This window comes from Sinocyclocheilus grahami, unplaced genomic scaffold, assembly GCF_001515645.1.
Source record: "Sinocyclocheilus grahami isolate Dianchi unplaced genomic scaffold, SAMN03320097.WGS_v1.1 scaffold64.1, whole genome shotgun sequence".
In the NCBI taxonomy this organism is placed as follows: Eukaryota; Metazoa; Chordata; class Actinopteri; order Cypriniformes; family Cyprinidae; genus Sinocyclocheilus; species Sinocyclocheilus grahami.
This window is the reverse complement of record NW_015505243.1, coordinates 1484951-1490134: the sequence shown is the minus strand read 5'-3', so window position 1 is coordinate 1490134 and position 5184 is coordinate 1484951. Positions and strand designations below refer to the sequence as shown.

Sequence of the window (5184 nt, the reverse complement as noted above, 5' to 3'; positions counted from 1 at the left end):
TTTTCAGCATTTTTTTTTTTTTTTTTTTTTTTTTTTTTTTTTTTTTTTTTTGCCGCCCTCAATTGATTCAGCACTTTTTGTCCAGCGTCACATCCTTGCTCTTAAAACAGCCAACGCAGCTGCTGGAATTTTACACATTAAGGAAATTATATTGAAGTTCTTGAAAACACGCTAGAAAATGAAAGAGGAAACTGAAGTCCAGTGGTTAAAGCTCTGGGAGTTTAACATGATGATTGCAGGTTCAAACCCGAGTAATATCAGTCCAGAAGTTACTGATTTTATTAATCAAGTCACCTTAACTTCTGTAGCACTTCACACAATACAGATGTCAAATCGGCTTTACAGTTTTAAACAGATTATTAGTCTTTAAAGCATAAAGACTGCATCTGTCTGCAATTGTTTTTGTATGTTAACATGCACTAGTAGGACGTCTTTCACCATTGTTTTGTATTTTGCTTTCTTTTTTTAGTGTCTGTTTTTTAGCACTCCATTTTTTAAGATGCTGTCGTGTTAAAATTCTTTTTTTTTTTTTTTTTTTTTTAAACGCAAAGCCTTTAAGAGATGAGACCCACTTGTAGAAAAAAATGCATCGTAATCATAACACTCAACGAACCCTTTTCTCAATGAACTTCTGCCCATATGGCAGCTGTAGGAAAAAAAAGTAGGCTTCTTTGATAGAGACGTCACCTGTTTGCTTATTATAGAATGTGCATTTGCATGAGTACTTGCATGGTTATTGCCTTTGTAGAAAATTGTTGCTCGGGACATTACCAAGATGCCTGTCGCATGGACCGACTTAAAGGGATAGTTCCCCCAAAAATGACATTTCTGCTACGATTTGCTCACTCTCCACTTGTTAAAAACCTGTACGAGTGTCTATTTTTTTTTTTTTTTTTTTTTTTAACGCAAAGCCTTTAAGAGATGAGACCCACTTGTAGAAAAAAATGCATCGTAATCATAACACTCAACGAACCCTTTTCTCAATGAACTTCTGCCCATATGGCAGCTGTAGGAAAAAAAGTAGGCTTCTTTGATAGAGACGTCACCTGTTTGCTTATTATAGAATGTGCATTTGCATGAGTACTTGCATGGTTATTGCCTTTGTAGAAAATTGTTGCTCGGGACATTACCAAGATGCCCGTCGCATGGACCGACTTAAAGGGATAGTTCCCCCAAAAATGACATTTCTGCTACGATTTGCTCACTCTCCACTTGTTAAAAACCTGTACGAGTGTCTATTTTCTGCTGAACTCAAAAGAAGATATTTTGAAGAACGTTGGCAACCAAACAGTTGACGGTAGCCTATGACTTCTATATTATTTTTTCCATACAATGGAAATCAATGGGCAGCGTCAAATGTTTGGTTACCAACATTCTTCTTTTGCTGAAAGAAATTCATACAGGTTTAGAACTGTATGTTGTCGCATGGACCGACTTAAAGGGATAGTTCCCCCAAAAATGACATTTCTGCTACGATTTGCTCACTCTCCACTTGTTAAAAACCTGTACGAGTGTCTATTTTCTGCTGAACTCAAAAGAAGATATTTTGAAGAACGTTGGCAACCAAACAGTTGACGGTAGCCTATGACTTCTATATTATTTTTTCCATACAATGGAAATCAATGGGCAGCGTCAAATGTTTGGTTACCAACATTCTTCTTTTGCTGAAAGAAATCCATACAGGTTTAGAACTGTATGTAGGTTTGAGGGTCAGTAAATTGACAATTTTCATTTTTGGAGTGAATAATCCCTTTAAAGGAATTTTAATGTAGTCAGAAGGAGTTTTTTAATCAATAGTGCAAATATGCAATATTTGTTTTTTTTTTTACTTTTCCAACATTTATGCTAATTTTTTTTTCAAGAGGTGCTTTGCTTATGGAAAATTCTTTTTAATTTGATGTTTGAGTTGTTTTGAGAACCTCATCAAAAAACTAAAACATCAGTACATTTCTCAGAAACCAGCAAACATTCTGCTGAAATCTTAATTTCGCTTAGAAATACACAATATGTTCCCACTGGCAGGAAAAAAAAGAGCGAGTTGCAGCTCCGTCTGTGGTCAGTAAATGAGTGTAATTGCTCCGGAGGTGTTAGCGCTGGTGTGTAATTGCAGTGTGGTCCAGCTGTTGGCTGTTGGGACAATTTCCATCTGAGGTTCAGGTTATTTTTGCGCTCCATTCATGCGGTCGTCTGCTTCCGCCTCAAGTCAAGTCAGCTTTATTTATATAACGCTTTATGCAATGCAGATTGTTTAAAAGCAGCTTCACAGTAATAATAAGGAAAATAGTGCAGAGTTCTTCAATTACGAAACCAATACAACTTCAGCTCTAACATGGCTCTAAAAAGACAATATTTTCATTATACGACTCAGTTTGGTTCAATGTTGATTCAGTTTAGTTCAGGTCAATATGTGACCCTGGAGCACAAAACCAGTCTCAAGTCTCTGGGGTATATTTGTAGCAATAGCCAAAAATACATTGTATGGGTCAAAATTATAGATTTTTCTTTTATGCCAAAAATCATTAGGATATTAAGTAAAGATCATGTTCCATGAAGATATTTTGCTAATTTCCTACTGTAAATATATTAAAACATCATTTCTGATTAGTAATATGCATTGCTAAGAACTTTAAAGGCGATTTTCTCAATATTTTGATTTTTTTTTTTTGCACCCTCAGATTCCAGATATTCAAATAGTTATATCTCGGCCAAATATTGTCCTATCCTAACAAACCATACATCAATGGAAAGCTTATTTATTCAACTTTCAGATGATGTGTAAATCTCAATTTCAAAAAATTGACCCTTATGACTGGTTTTGTGGTCCAGGGTCACATATAATGAATTTAGCTCAGTTCAACTATAAAGAAACTCGGGTCAGTTCAGTGTTGATTCGCAATCTGCGAACTCTGGCACTCTATATATTTGTTTAATTTGCTCTTCAGTCACTGTGAAGTCAATGCAGTAGGTGGAGACGTGTCGATGCGTCCTGGAGAACAGGAACCCCCTCGTTTATTTCCCTCTGCTGCTCCTCCTTTCATTCGAGCGCTTTACATCACTTAACCCAGTCAGCCAGCACAATCACGCATTGTTAGCGCCTCCTTTGTTTTTCCGAACCCATTTCGGCCGTTCCAGTTGTGATTTGCATGAAAACGGGAGGGAAATGCGAATTAGTTTATCAAAGGAAGAAGAGCGGAAAACAAAAGGAGGATGAAATATGACAACTGGAGGGAGCCGCCACGTGACGACGACAATTTGAACCTTGGTGCTGCATATACAGGTAGAAAATTAGATGCACAAACCTACACTCAGCAATCCGCTCTTCGTGTGTGTGTGTGTGTGTGAGTACGTACAAGTGTCCGTGCTGATCCATCGAGCCAGGCTCGGCAGTTGCCATGGCAACCCGCATCCGAGCGAGGCCCACTACCTTGCCAGCATGGCCTATAGCCTGTGCCAGATTTCCTGCTTTCACAAAAGCCCTGTGGGAACGTTTAGCCCGCCGATTGTCTTCGCCTCTGGTGACGCCGGTGGATGGCACCCACTCGTCTTCGGTCTCCTGCCTCCATCTTTATTTCTCACAATTCCTCGGCCACCCAGACCCAAAGGTCTTTCCCCAACCCCCTCTTAACCTCATCTTTCCCTGTGGGATAATGACCACCTGTGATGTGAGAGAGGGGGCAGGGGAGGAAACCGTAGTGCATTTCAGGATATTTTGTTATGAAATGGCTTATGTAAAGCCGAAGCTCTTTATTCTGTTTCATCTTCCCATGCAGCTGTTAGCGAGGGTGTCTTTCTGGTGCTAGTTAGTTTTGGATGTGAATGTGGATATTCATTAAACGTGAAACTCTTTTGTGTTTTATTGCGCAACCTAGATATGCATGGCCTCAAGTTACCAGGAAGTGCATATCAAAGGACGACTGTGTCCTCTCTCACCGTTTTTATGAATAGTTGGGTAGGGTTTTTTTGTTTAGTTTTGTTTTTTGGTATGTATTCTGTACTTATTGCGATTTCTGCTGATGTGTCATCGAGATAATCGGCTGACATAGATGTTTTGTTGAATTAGCAAAAATGATTTGTGATGGTCTTGGAAGCATCAGTCAGGATGTGCTGAAAGCCTACAGGATAATCAATAAGGTTTTGCATATAAAGAGTGAAAAATTTAAGGGGGTCTGAATACTTTCCGTACCCACTGTATGTATGTATGTATGTATGTATGTATGTGTATATGTATATGTGTATATATATACATACATATATATATATATATATATAAATTTGATAATAAAAAACTGTTGTTATAAAATAAATATATAATTGTAATATACAGTTATGAGCAAAACAGGATAATGTATGTAATAACCATTTTGCTCAAACCTTAAACCGCATAAACACATTTCAGTACACCAAATACACAAAATAATGTTCTTTTTAGCAGCATCATATGACCCCTTTAAGGCTGACCCGGGGCTCGTTCAGGATGTTCCCAAGGACAGTGATGTGATTTATAGACAAAGTATTTGAAGAACTGAGGGAATTTATGACTTGAGCCAGAGGTTCAGTTGAGGACAGAGTTTAAGTCGCTGCTGGAGATACCAAACAAGTTTTAGTTCCAATACCTTGTGTTTCTGGGTGTAGTATTTAAAAACCTAGATCTAGGTTTGGTTGCTGGATTATTTTGTTTTTTTTTGGTATCCCATTTCCATTGACAGCAAATGACAAATATGGCCCTGTTTTGTTCGTTTCCATGAAAAAGATCCGGTTCTGCGCTGGAAAGTTGGTGGCTTTGAACCAGAAAGTGCTATTTTCAGATGCTGACAGGAAGGGTAATGCCAATCTGGTTACAGTCACACAAAACAAAACTAGGTCATTCCTATTATAGTCTGAAAATAGCAACAAAATGCATGTATTTTATGGATGTCATTTCTATATTTGTTGTGTAGCTCCTTTATTCATTTTATCTTCCCTGTCAGTTGTAAATAAGATTTAAGAATTGTAATATTTTATATATTAAAAATATTATTTACTTTTATCTAATATATATATATATATATATATATATTTATTAGTGCTGTCCAACGATTAATCGCGATTAATCGCATCCAAAATAAGTTTGTTTACATAATATATGTGTGTGTACTGTGTACATTTATATTATATATATATATATATATATATATATATATATAT

General features: G+C 37.0%; 1 protein-coding gene across 1 annotated transcript in view; it reads left to right on the top strand.

The window, feature by feature from the left end:
• Window positions 1-5184, top strand: part of LOC107584894 (plexin A3) — a 114647-nt gene that overhangs the window by 23878 nt on the left and 85585 nt on the right. The gene's annotated exons all lie outside the window — the stretch shown is intronic.